General features: G+C 57.1%; 1 protein-coding gene across 4 annotated transcripts in view; it reads left to right on the plus strand.

Annotated features, from left to right (window-relative positions):
• Nucleotides 1–4363: 4363 nt before the first annotated feature.
• Nucleotides 4364–13612, plus strand: part of NR4A1 (nuclear receptor subfamily 4 group A member 1) — an 18564-nt gene continuing 9315 nt past the window's right edge. Inside the window, exons 1-2 of one of the 4 annotated variants that reach the window (XM_007452337.1) lie at nt 5793–5896; nt 6450–6556. The gene's annotated coding sequence lies outside the window, so the exon portion shown is untranslated. Of the gene's footprint in view, nt 4483–5792; nt 5897–6449; nt 6557–13179; nt 13341–13612 lie in introns of those variants that run through there. The other 3 variants (XM_007452339.1, XM_007452336.1, XM_007452338.1) reach the window with 3 other exon arrangements.

Raw genomic sequence — 13612 nt, forward strand, 5'->3', positions numbered from 1 at the left:
CGGCGGGGTCGCGACCCCGGAAGGCGGGGGCGGCGAGGCGAGCCAGGCGAGTCGGGCAAGGTGAGGGGGCCGGGGAGGGGGCTTCGGGGGCCCCGGGAAGGGTGAGGTCTGCGCGGGTGCGTGGCGGGGGTCGGGGCCGCGCCGGGAGTCCCGCTTGGAGACCGGGGGCCGTGGGGGCAGGGACTGGATTCCCGGCGGAACCGGCTACATCCGAGTCAGCCCCCGAGTGTGGGGGCCAGCGCTTTCTCGCCCCAGCCCGCCAAGGGTGGGGTTTGGCCCGCGAGGGGCGCTGGAAGTGGCCAGGCGGGAGGAATTCCTTCCATTTCCCCGCTGGCTTCCAGGAGTTAGGGAGCTCGGCTGCCGGGACGCCGAGCCGGGAGGGACCAGAGTTGCCCGGTGCAACCCCTTCGTGGGACTGAGCCGAGAAGCCGAGCCTGGAGAGGGTCTCGTGGAGTCAGGAGCGGACCTGGGATTAGAAGTGCTGCAGAGGTGGCATCTCCAGTGGTTTCCAGTGGAGTAATAATTTGGGTTGGGGGCTAGTATTAGGGGTGTGCTGGGAAAAGGAAGGCTGGGCAGAGGTAGGTGGATTGAGAATAGTTGTGCCCAAAGTGTGCTGATGTAGGAGGCTTCAGTGGTGACTTCAGGCTTGGTCCTAGACCCGCACCAAGTGAATTGGTTGAAGACTTGAAAGGGAAGCCAGCCGACTCTTTGTAGTGACCTAGAGGTGAGAGGAATGACAATGACAAATGTATAGTACGGTAAAGCCAAGATTCCAAGCGATGGCAGCCAGGCAGAAGGATGGACCAAGTCTAACAGGATGAATGAGACTGATTATGAATGTTGAGGCCTGTGCTGGAGTTAAGAAAATTAGCTGAGAGGTTCAACCCAGCAACTCAGGCCCTGGAGCTTCCCACTGGCTCTCTGGTGTTGGCTGTCAAATTGCTCTGTGCCCACTAAGCAGGTCCAAGGAGGGAAGGGGGTTGCCTGACCCTGGGCTCCCTGGTTGGGCTCCCTGGGTTCTAATCCTAGCTTTGTCACTTCCTAGCTGTGTGACCTTGGACAGGTTGCTTAACATTTCTGTGCCTTAGTTTCCTCCTTGTTAAAACGTTCATAATAAGAATAATGCTTTTCTCACAGTGTTGTGAGGCTAAAATGAGAACATGAGTGTAAAGTGCTTAGTGATATATTTAGCATATGGTGTTCAACAAATATTAGCTGCTGTTGTTATTGTTGGTAATAGTAATATGCCCATTTCTGGGTGGGGACATTGGCCAATGCAGAGTTTATGCCATCAGGAAGCCACCAGGGCTGCAGAGGGTCTGTCATTCATGTCCTGTTGCAAGGAGTTCAGATAAGAAAAGACTCAGTTGATAGGAGGGAGGAGAAGGAGGTTTCAGGTGGGTTCATGCGGGGCTGGGGGCTCCTGGGTCAGTCGTGACCCAGGAGGGAACCCTTGGAGTTTGGGTCTGCCCCCAAATGGAGGGGACAGCTCCTTAGCTGCGGTGTTCTCCCTGCCTCCTTCCAGGTGACTGGCTGACCCTCCTCCTAAACCCTTCCTGAGGCAGGCACGTCTGAGTCCCCCCCTCCCGCATTCCACAAATACTTAACTGAGCACCTATTAGTACTGAGCTCCGGTTTGGAGACCGAACTCTGCAGCAATTGAGACAGACACGTAAACAGACGCACAGCATTAGTCCTATGGCGATGATAAAAATAGGTTCATGTGGCGGGGTGGGAGTGGAGGTGAAATGGGAATGGAAACCTGATTGATGAGAAGGCGCTAGCCGTACAGACATTGCAGGCAGTGACTTTCCTGGCAGAGGGAACAGCCAATGCAGAGGCTCTGCGTGGGGAAAGAGAGCCCATGGGGCTGGAGCACAGCAGGGAAGGGGAGCTGGAGAGCAGGAGCTGGGCGCTGAAGTCTGGCCTGAGGCGCCCACTTCCTTTGGGGGGGAATCACTTTCTCCTCCTCCAAGCCCACTCAGCCCCTGGTTTGTCCTCTGCACAGTGCTGACTGTAACCGATCTTGATTCATTCCTGCATCGTAACCTCCTGGGGCCCCGGGGATCTTGATTTGCTGCTTCTTGGATCTCCCGCTGTTTGAGGCTCACTGTCTGGCTCCCAGTAGGCCCTCAGTAAATGCTTGTGGAATGACTGTTGAGGGTGGGATTTTGATGGAGGGCAGGAGATGGGATCAGATGCCTGCTCTAAGATGCTATGAATCACTTTCTGGGCACCAACTGGATCCCCGACTCCGACCCCTGTTCTCAGATCTAGGGTCTTCCCGGGCACTCAGGTTGGGCCTGACTGTGGTAAGAGGTGTTTGGCCCTCCCTACCCTTTGTCCTCAGCTGTGGGCTGGAAGGGAGAAAAGGCAAGGTTGGTGGGGTCGGGGATGGGGGGAGGCTAGGGCATGACCGCAGGCCGTTTCTGGGGTACGGGAAGATGACAGGGTCATTCTGGGAAGCAGGTGTAGGCTGTGGGCTGGGCCAGGTTTGCAGCCTGGCTTTGCCTCTGTGTGGGGTTGGACTCCCTCCAGATGATCCAGACTGCCTTCCGCTTCTTCATGCCCTGCTCCCCATTATACGCGCAGGGATTTCGGAGTGCTAATAGCTCTGTAAGAGGAGAATCTGGGTACCATGGGCTAGAGGAACTCCCCTAAGCCTGTGGACCCTGGGACAGAGGTTAGGAGGGTGAAGGAGCCCATCGCCTACTCTCGGGGACCCCCTCCTCCTCACTCCCTCCACCTGCCACCGTGGAAGCACCTACTTCTCTTTTCCCAGATCTCATCGGCCTGAAGGGCATCCTGATAACCAGGGAAGAGCACGCCTTGGCTGGTCCTGCCCTCACCTTGGGGCCCAGTCAAGAGAGGGGAGGGCTGAGTAAGGGTAGGAAGAGGGAAGGAGAGGGGTGGGGTCTGCGTTGCCCTGGCTGAAGCCTTTGGCACCAGCAGGGTTGGGGGGAGAGCTTGAAGAGGCTGGAGGGGTGGCACACACAGGTGGCTCTGAAAGTAGAGGCCAGGTGCCCAGAAGTGGCTTGGAATAGGAACCAGGGTCTGGGGTTAGCTTTTATGTGTCTTCTCCTAATAATGATAGCACCTGTGTGTATCCAGCACTGTTTTAAGTCCTTTACACATATGAGCTCATTTTAAGCCCGCTGGTAACCGTACGGTTGTTAATTTTAGAGATGTCAATTACAGATTCTCTCTTTTTTTTTTTAGATTTATTTATTTATTTATTATTTATTTTTTGGCTGCATTGGGTCTTTGTTGCTGCATGCAGGCTTTCTCTAGTCACAGCGAGCGGGGGCTACTCTTTGTTGTGGTGCACGGGCTGCTCATTGTGGTGGCTTCTCTTGTAGCAGAGCACGGGCTCTACACGCGGACTTCAGTAGTTGCAGCATGTGGGCTCAGTACTTGTGGCTCTCAGGTTCTGGAGCGCAGCCTCAGTAGTTGTGGCGCACGGGCTTAGTTGCTTCACGGTATGTGGGATCTTCCTGGACCAGGGCTTGAACCCGTGTCCCCTGCATTAGCAGGCGGATTCTTAACCACTGTGCCACCAGGGAAGTCCCACGGATTCTCATTTTCACAGATGAGTAACAGAAAAGTTATGGCTTGAACCCTGTCCCCTGCATTAGCAGGCGGATTCTTAACCACTGTGCCACCAGGGAAGTCCCACGGATTCTCATTTTCACAGATGAGTAACAGAAAAGTTATGTAACTTGCCTAAGGTTATAAGTGATGGAGCCAGGATCTGAACCCAGGCAACAGGGATGCAGCATCCATGCTCTTAACCACTCTACCCCAAGCTGGACCTTCCAGTTTTGTGACTGGAATCCCTTCAGAGAGGATTTCCTGAGAGTCCCCATGGCTCGGATTAGAAGGCTGCGCTGCCTAGAGATGGGGGCATGGAGTCCTTGCTCTGCAGCTTCTGAGGCTTTGGGGGCCAAGTTGGAGCCCCTTAAAGGAGAGAGGGGTATGCTGCTCTGTCCTCGCAATAGCTCCCTTTTCTCTGCCTACGACAGGCCCTTTTGTGCACGTCAGGGAGCTGAAAGCTGGATTGAGGTACCCCCTCCCCCCAGGAGTGGGGTGTGAGGCTGAGGAGCTGTGTCTCCAGGGCCCTGAGATGCCCCAGACACTGTCGGCAGCTCCTGGCCACACCCCACGTTCCCAAGTGCTGTTTGCTTGCGGTGTGGGCCCCCAGCCTCTGACGCCCAGCTCACGGAGGTCCTTGGGCTGCCTTGTCCCCCTTCATGGCCCGGGTCCTGCTTCTGTTCCCACTCCTGTGTTTTCTGGCTGTGCTGTCTCCAGGGAATGGTCCTGCTAGCTGGTTTCTCCTCTCTCGCGTGGACTCTCCCTCTGCAGGCCTCCACTGTGGACAGAGACCAGCCCCAGCCCCTCCCTGGTGTCGGCGCCTTCTGCCAGGCCCCGAAGGCCCGAGGGATGGTCGAGTGTTGTTCGAGGTCTGTTGGTCCATCCAGAGTGGTGAGTGCCCTGCTGTTGCCCTTTGTACGCCCCCGGGGCCCTTGAGCAGGTGGCTGGGGGGCTGAGGTGGGTGTGGAGCTGCCTGAAGCGGATGTGGTTTGGGGGATGGAGGGGGAAGCCCTGCAGAGGTGGTGGGCGAGGTGCTGCTCAGCATGGGGAGATCTGATTTCTTCAGTGGTGGAGGTAATGCGGGGGCAGGGAAGGGGGGAAGCCTGACTTTCTTAGCAGGACAGACTGGGGGGCTCTGGGCCTGGGTGTCATGGGGTTGTCGGGGATGACAGCTGCTCCCAGGGCGGCATGTGCCTCGTTCCGGGAAGCTGATGGGGTGGGGTTGTGTAGCTCAAGGCCAGGTTGGGAGTATAGCGGGGCAGACCTGGGGGATGGGAAGCTGCCTTGTTCCTAGGGTGTGGACACTGTGCCAGGGGAGTGCATGAACGGAAGCTTGGACCACCGCTTGCCTCCCTGAAAGGGTGATGACTGCCCCCTTCTGTGGTGGGCCTGTAGGTCCTGTGAGGTCTGGTATGGGGGGGTGGCTCTGTGAATGGGGAGGATCTTGCTGACCAAGGGCAGGGACAGACCCTTCACTATTCATCCAACATCCCTGAGAGGGAAAGTCTCAGACTTGTGGCCATGGCCAGAGAAATCCGTGGCCGTCTAGCTCCCCTCCTCTTCTTATGGATGAAGAAACTGAGTTAGAGAGGGGACAAGGCACTTTTCAAGGTCCTACACTGAGGACATGTAGACCCAAGCTCAGAATCCAGGTCTTCTGGATTCTGGGCAAGCCCAGTGGCCTGGTCAGCTGGTGGAGCACACACCTTCCTTGCCTGAAGATGCCTCCAGAGAAGACACAAGCTGATCTGTGGGTGAGGGGTGGAGTGTGGGAATGGGATTTCCACCAGGCCTTTCCTTGGGGACTTCAGATACTGGGGCGGGGTCAAGGGTACATAGTCCTGGTCACCGTGTTTACCTGAGAGAGCTAGAGTTCAGCTTGGCGCCCTGGACAGGGACCCTGTTATTCCCTTTTTCCTTCCCCAGAAACGAGGGTCATCTCTGAGCAACACCCCCTTCAGGCCTTGAGAGATCCCTAGATGAAGCAGGAGCTGGCTCATTATACCCCCCTGGACCCCCAAACTCTGTTGCCTCTTGTGGAGTTGGTGTTCGAGGTACAGAGAGTCCCAGAGAGGTGGCTGGGGTGGGGAGGATGGGCTACCCAGCCCTCCAAGCCTGGAGGGAAGGAGGGAAAGCCCTGGGAAGCAGGGCCTCCTGTTCCGGGGGCTGCGCTGGGTATGCACCTGGCCTCTTGCTGGCAGCAGGCACTGTGCCACCAACCTCGGGCTGGGGCAGGGAGAGGAATTACTGTAAGTGGAAGAGGCAGGTGTCCCTGGTCAGCTGGACATCTGGACTCGGAAAGCACGTGAGTGAAGATGACAGCAGTGGCCGGGTGTCTTTCCCTCCACTCAGCCCCCACCTCTGCCCTCAGGTCAGACGCGGCCTGCTGAGCGCCTAGCCTTCCCAATGGGTACCCAGTGGCTCCTGGGGCCAGAATTCCTTGCGGTCAGTCCGTTGTCTGGGTGAGGGTGGTGATTGGGTGGAATTCCCATGCCAGAGGTGCTGCCAAGGCCACCGTGAGGGCTGCCAGCGGGGGCTCCATGAGTGCTAGAGCTGCTGGTCCTGTGACGTGGGCACCTGTTTGCCAGGCCCGGGCATGGGCCCAGGGTCACGCTCATGCCAGGGCTCCCGTCAGCTGACTATTTTAGGCTCTTGCTGACCTGGGCCAAAGTCAGGCCTCAGCCAAGAGGGCCCTGAGGCAGCTCCCCCTGCCCCCAGAGGCCAGCTCTGGTTTCAGCTATATAAACAGAGGAGGACATGCTGGCTTGGAGGCCGCTCCATGTCCTGAGTCCACTCAGCTGGTGCACAGCCTCGGTCGGCAGGACGAGCTGACTGGGCGGTCACGTCTCTTCCCACAGGGCTTCCTGAGGCCACCGGGAAGAGTCCCCAACCAACCCCGGGATTCTCCCTTGGTGCAGTTGTCCAGGCCCTCAGAGAATCAAAGCAGATCGTGTGGAGGAAGCTGGTGAGTCTTAGGAATGGGGAAACCGAGGCACAGGGGCTGGGCTATGTGGATCTTTTTCCATTGTGACTGTCCTCACTGTGGTTTCTTTGGCCTCGAGAGGGGGAGGGGCGGAGGAGGAAGCAAGGGTGGCCCACCCTCCCGAGGAATGAGAGTAAAGGCTTGATGGCACTTGGATGATGGGAGTTGGACTTGGACCACTTTGTGGTTGAGAACCAGGCGACAAGGAAATAGGTGATGCCACCTGTCTCCTTCCTCAGAGATTTGCAACAGGGTCTTCCATCCTCCTGTCCTGTTGACCTGGCCTGGACAACACTGGTCTGCTCAGGCTGGGGAGGGATGCTGGAGTAAGCTGGGTGTCAGTCAGGTACCTCAGCGCTTGTCCTTGAGTAGGGTCCCTGGCCCCCCCCCCAGCTGGGTGGGACTTGGGGTCTGAACTTGTGGATTGACGTCCCTGAGCCCTCGGCCCCTGCCCCGCCCTACTTGCCTGGCTTCCCGCCTGGTTTGGTGCCTGAGAAGCTGGACTGGAGCTAGGCTTGGCAAGTCCGCCAACCGGCTTGCCACAAACACGCTCCCCGGGAGCCGGGCCAGGGGCTTGGGCCGGCATGGAATAAGCGGAGCTCCTTACGTGGGAGGCTGTGTGCTCTCCTTCTCGGTTCTTGAAAAAAAAAATTTTCCCTTTCTGAACGTGAGTCTTTAAACGAATCCAGAGCCTGTGACTAAAAATACTTTAACAATAGGAAAATGCATCAGTCTTTCCGGCTGGGCCTCGTTATCGGAGGGTTTTTATTTTGGAATTTGAAATTTTGCCCAAGCAGGCTGGGTGGAGACCTTGGGCAGGCACAGGAGAATTTGGTGGGTTGCTGATGTTATGCAAGGTGGTGGGAGACCCCCCCCTAGGGTGGGGGAGAGAAGAGCTGGCCAGGAGCTGAGCAGACTGAGGGGCATGGAAGGAGATTTTTTTTATTTTGGCTGCGTTGGGTCTCCGTTGCTGCGCACGGGCTTTTCTCTAGTTGCGGCGAGCGGGGGCTACTTTTGTTTGCGGTGCACGGGCTTCTCATTGCCATGGCTTCTCTTGTTGCGGGCTCTAGGCGCACGGGCTTCAGTAGTTGTGGCACGTGGGCTCAGTAGTTGTGGCGCACGGGCTTAGTTGCTCTGCAGAATGTGGGATCTTCCCGGAGCAGGGCTCGAACCCGTGTCCCCTGCATTGGCAGGCGATTCTTAACCGCTGCGTCACCAGGGAAGCCAATGGAAGGAGCTTTGAGGAGGCTACAAATGAGGCGTGGGTCGACTCTTCCCAGAGGACCTCCATGATCTTGTCTGTGTTTTCCAGCTCTGTCTGGATGTTCTTCCTGAAGTCTGATCTTGTTGCTTTATGTTATATGTGGATTCCTTCTGGCCTGACAGCGGGCTGGGGGTTGAGAAATCACTGGACTGAAAATGACCTCTGTGGAGAGAGGTCTGACCTGCTCAGTTAACCAGCTTTCTTCAGAGTATCAATTGAGCACTTGCTGCATACAGTCTGGAATTTTCCTGGTGCTGGGTGGAGCCACATCTCTGGGCATACTCTCATTTCCTTTCACACAGCCCTGGAGAGGGAGAGGTGGGGATGGGGGTACTATTTATCTCTGGTTCTTGAAGAAGGAGGGTGCTGGCTCCCCAGTCGAGCTGACGGCTCTGGTGTCTCCTTTCTGTGCCTGCCTCAGGATCCTGCTGCGGGTGCCTAGAGCCCCAGCCCCCAGACAGTGCTCCCATTTCACTGTGAGCCTCCCCCTTCCGTTAGTGACTTGAATTCTAACAGCACTGGGACTAGTGATGATGTCAGCATTGGGCAGATGAGGAAACGGTCCCGAAGAGGGCAAGGGACTGGCCCCGGGTCACACACCAGGCTTGCTGGCTCCAGGTCAAAGATGCCTCTGAGAGTTCCTTTAGCTTTTGCCTCTGCTGGGGCTGGGGTGAGAAGTGGAGGGCGGCGGCTGACCTGCCCATGTCCTTGGGAGCCTGTTTTCCTGGGAGGTAACGACACGTGTGGTCGTGGCAGGGCCTGGACAAGGGCCAGAAGATCAGACCTGGGCCTGCCCCTACATCCCCAGTTCCCAGAGCTGTCTGTGAAAGCCCCCTGGGGCAGTAGGCAGAGCTTCCCTGCCCACCGCACAAATCCCCCTGCCTGCTGCCAGGGCAGGAAGAGGAAGTGGCCGGGTCAGGCCTGGTGATAGGTCCTGGGGCTAAGGTGGGGAAGCTGGGGTGGGGGGTGGGGGGGAGGAGGCAAAGCTCACCCCCTCTGCCTACCCTGTGGGAAGGGTGTGGAGGCCCATGGGTGAGGATGGTCTTGGTGAAAGTAGGGCAAGTTCCTGCCCTTTGCTCAGCAGGGGCAGGGGCCAGCCTGAGGTGGGCGGGGCAGCGTGGGAAAGGGGCTGTGCAGTTCCACTTCCTCCGTCTCCTACTTACCCACCGTCTTGGCTGGGGGACGATGGTGTACTTTGGCTGCCCATTTGCGGCCTGCCCTGGGCTACTTACTGTTGAGGATGCATGAAGGGGCCTCCTGCCAAGGTGGGAGGGACAGGGCCTTGCCCTCACGTTCACACACTGGTTGTCGGGGGAGGGATGGCCTGAGCACGAGAGTCCCCGAGCCCCACAAGATGTGACTAGCAGGGGCCAGGCCCGAGCTGAGTGGTTCAGAAAACATACGGCGAAGAGGACCCCTTTCTGATGTCAGATGACGCAGCCTCTCCTAACCGTAGCTGTGCTCTTGAGTATGTGTTGATAGAACAAATAACATAATGAGAAACAGCCACTGTTTCTCTGTGATTTCAGTAAATTCCAGCAGCATCTGCATCCATTTGAATAAATATGTCTCTCTCATTTAGGTGTGGCTATTTTTGTAAATAAACTTTTATTTCTGAAAGTATAACATACATACAAAAAAGCATACAGATCATAGACGTGAAGAGCATAGAGTGTGATTACTTTTCCATACTGAACATGCCCAGGTGACCACCATTCAGACCAGGAACTGGGATGCTTCCAGCCCCCCCAGAGACGCCCTCGTAGGCACGGCTGTTTTCAGTTTATAGGCCTAGTGCGTACCAGCTCTGTGGTGCACTTGTAAGAATCAAGGCTCGTGGGGCCAGAAGCCAGAGCTCTGGAGTTCAGAGTTGAGGGCAGTGGGTCTAGCACAGAACTGGGAGTTCGGGGAGTCTGATTCCTGGCCCCTAAGCCTCCTCCTCATTTATAAAATGTAGGTGGTAATTCCAAACGTAGAAGGTTAGGGAGAGGGTTAAGTGGAAGAATCCATGTGAAGTGCCCTAAGCCGAGGTCTGACCCTTCATTGGTATTCCTCACTCCCCCTACCCCCAAACCCTCCAGTGAGAAGGTACTTATCATTAAGAGTTAGGCTGGTCCAGGAGGGTGTTATGAGCTGAAGTCTTAGTGGATCAGTAGGGTTAGAATAGAAGGAAGAGGAACAATGTGCCCAATGGGTGGTGGGAAGGTTTAGCCCAAGGTCTTTATATTGGGGCAGCGGGGATCCTGGGGGTGGTGAGGGTAGATCGGTGGGCTGTGCTGTGCTGTGCGAGCCTGACCTTGGGCAGCTGTCTCGTCTCCAGCACAGCATCTTTCCCTGCCCTTCCTGTGTTATCATGGCCCTGCTTTACCTTCTGGTCCTCACCTCTAGTTTCGGATACCTCTGCCATCATTACCTGTCTCTTTCCAACCCTTACCTACCCCACAATGAGCTGTTCACTCTGACCTTGCTCTTAAAGGTTGGGCTTAGTGGGGTCCCTTGGAGTCTCCGTCCAGTCTTCGACCAGCTTATGCTGCAGGTCTCCCAAAGTCTGCATCAGTTATGCCTTTTCAAGAGTTCCACCTTGGCCAGATTCTACCTCAGAGCCCCAGACCACCCTCCCTGGAGGGCATCTGGCCAGCAGGGATGAAGCCTGAGGTCCCCAAGCCCCTCTCGCCTCTCCCCTCTCTGTCTTAGGCTAGGTGCTCCCCGCGTGTGTTCCTACAGAGGGACTGCTTTTTTCTCCTTATTTACTTATTTTCAGAGTGTAGTGTGTTCCGAGCCCGCAGCATCCCCCACCTCCAAAAGCACGGCCAGGTGGCAGCTGCTGTTGTCTCTTCCACCCTCTGCCTTTGGGGCGGCAAGACTGCAACCTCCAAACCTGCAAAATCTCCCACGGAGATGGGGCCTGGGCTGCAGGCACAAATCTGGAGGCTGGATGCTGAGACGTGGAGATTTAGACTGGGGACCTGGACAGCTCCTCACCACACTTGAGTTCCCTGGGGCTCCTGGGTGGGCCTCCCCATGGGAAAGGTAGGGGATGGTCTGTGCTGCTCTTTACAGGTGGAAAGTGGTGGGGAAAAAAGGGGGTGCTAGGGCTCAAGGCTAGGTCAGCTTTCAAAGAGCCATTAAGGCTGCAGCTAATATACTTTTTCTTGTCTCTTTTTTTTCTTTTGCTGATGAGTTTTGGAGGGAGGAACATTGACCTGGGAAGAACATTGGCCTGGCTAATCATCTTTTGCTAACATATTAGAATTGTTTTTATTTTCTGAGGAAGGCCCTGCTGGGCTGGTGGGCGGGGCTAGGTGGGGAAACCAGCCCGTGACCCAGCTCCCAGCTGGGTTAGTTTCACCAGGCCGGACTAGCTCCTGCTTCTGAGCAAGGTGCAGCTCTTCTGGGAGCCCTTGGGTCCTAATCTGCAAAATGGAAAGACATGAATTATATTAGTGGTTTCAAACCAGTTTTAAGCTGTGGAATCCTTTTTATCCAAGTAATACCTTCTGCAAAAGCCCAAGACAAAGAAAAACAAAACTTTGGCTAAACATCATCCTGCCCACACTTCATCTTCACGCAGGTGGCCGTTGAAGCGTCTTTGGAAGATGTTTTAGCAAAGGCCAGAGCTCTCTGAAGACTGGTCCATGTTGAGACTGTGTGCTGCAATGGGGGAGCTATGCTAGGTTCTGACCGGATCACCGGATGATGCTGGTTTTACATGAAGACTGCTCCATCCGTGGTGGACAGTAGGGTTTGGAAAGAGGAGGCAAGCTGGTGAAGGGGCAGTTTCTTAATGGATGTGGGCAAGGAGAAGGGAGAAGGGGAAGTCGCTGGCCTCAGTCAGCTGTTCTGCTGCCTTCAGGCACCAGTGAGGCATGGGCTCTGGCTGGCAGTTAGGAACGGAGGATCCAAGAGAAGTTCCAAAATAGAATTTCAGGAAAAAGTGAAAAGTAGCATGTGGGGCATCAGGAGCAGAGATGGGTGGCAGGCGGGGAGTGCAGAGACGACAAGCTCTGTCTGGAACGGGTGACGTTTGAGGTGCTGGTGGGACCTTTGAGTGGACAGAAGTAGGGGCTGCAGAGCAGGGTGTGGGAAACCTGAGACGGAGGTGAGAGTGGAAGTGAGGAGCAGGAAGTGCCTCAAGGGTAGAGGAAAGTGCTGTTGGGTGACCAGGGGAGGCCAGAGTGGGGTCCGTGGGCGCAAGCTCAGTGTGGAGAGGGGAGAGGGGGAGGGGTGTGGGGAGGGGCTCTCTTCTTCTAAATATTAGCCTTCTCTCCCTTCCTCTCCCACCTAGCAGGGGAGGGCTCCCGGGAAGGCTGCAGGTGGGAACTCCTTGATCGTGGACAGCGGAGGGTGTGAAGGGATCCCCTAGAGATGTAGTCAGGTTCCACCCCAGTGTGCCACCTCCTTGCTCTGTGACCTTGAGCAAGTGCCATTATTTTTCTGAGCCTGTTTATTTATAAAATGGGGAAGAGTCGGCACAGATTCGAAAAGATTTCTCAGGCTCCACCCGGTTCTGAAATTCTGTAATTTCCCAACTAGAGTGCTTTCACCCTGTCAGGGACTGGGGAGCGTAGTGGTGAGAAATCAACTTCAGCTGTGAAGCACACAGCCAGTTGGCCTGTCTTGGGCTTGGTGAATCCCTGCCCTCTGGAAGGTACTTTGCATGAGAAATTGGGGGGAGGGAATAAGCGTGTGTGTGTGTGTGTGTGTGTGTGTGTGTGTGTGTGTGGTGTGTGGGTGACAGCCCGAGACCCCGCTGGGGAAGAAGGGTCAAGTGCAGTGGCAGCGCCTTGGGCTGAGGTGGGGGGCGCAGGTTCCCCGGGGTGAGTCCCTGAGTTGCCCGCCCCAGCCCTAGGCCTTCCCCGGGCCCGCTGGAAGGGCTGGGGAGGGTGCAAAAGCGGAGCCGGGCGCGTTCGTGGCTCCCGGGAGCCGCCGGAGGGCGAGGAGCTCCTCGTCCGGGGAAGCCCCGCAGCCACGGCGCTAGAGCACCCTTTTCTCGGGCTCTGGCCCTCGGGCTGCTTATTTCGGCTCCAGGGGCCCCGGGCCGGTGCTGGGTCCGGCCGGAGGAGCCTAGCGAATCCGCGAGCTGCTATTTTTAGCTGGCGCAGAGGGCGAGAGGGGACTATTTATAGATCAAACAATCCGCGCTCCCTGCGTCAATGGAACCCCGCGTGCGTCACGCGCGCAGACATTCCAGGCCCCCCCTCTCGCCCCGCCCCCTCGGGCTCCCCGTCCCCGTGCCTACCCCTGGCCGCCTCCCGCCGGAACCGCGCCGCCCCCCGCGCCCTTGTATGGCCAAAGCTCGCCGGGCCGCGTGCGTCAGTGGCGCCCCCGCCCCTCCCCGTGCGTCACGGAGCGCTTAAGAGCAGGGTCCGGCGCGGCCGGGAGTCCCAGTGGTGGAGGCTGCGAAAGTTGGGGGAGTGTGCAGGACCGCGGGAGCGCACGCGGGACCGGGCTGCGACTTGGGGCGCCGGTCCTGGGCACGGGGAGCAGGAGCCAGCCGGGTAGGTGACCCCCGGGAAGCGTGCATCTCCACAGAGCTCTGTTTTGGGTTGGGGGGGCTTGCTGCATGAAGGAGATGCGTGTTCGCGCGGGCAGAAAGGGTGTTTTAGGGTCAGCATGAAGGAGGGCGGGAGTAGGATGCAGTTCTGGCGTTGGGGGTTAGCGGTTGGAAGGGGATGAGGACCCAGGGATGAGGACTCAGATCGGACTGGAGTTTACTGAGTGCTGTGTGTGTGTGTGTGTGTGTGTGTGTGTGTGTGTGTGTGTGTGTGTGTGTG

This window comes from Lipotes vexillifer, unplaced genomic scaffold (assembly GCF_000442215.2).
Source record: "Lipotes vexillifer unplaced genomic scaffold, Lipotes_vexillifer_v1.1 scaffold422, whole genome shotgun sequence".
Lineage (NCBI taxonomy): Eukaryota > Metazoa > Chordata > Mammalia > Artiodactyla > Lipotidae > Lipotes > Lipotes vexillifer.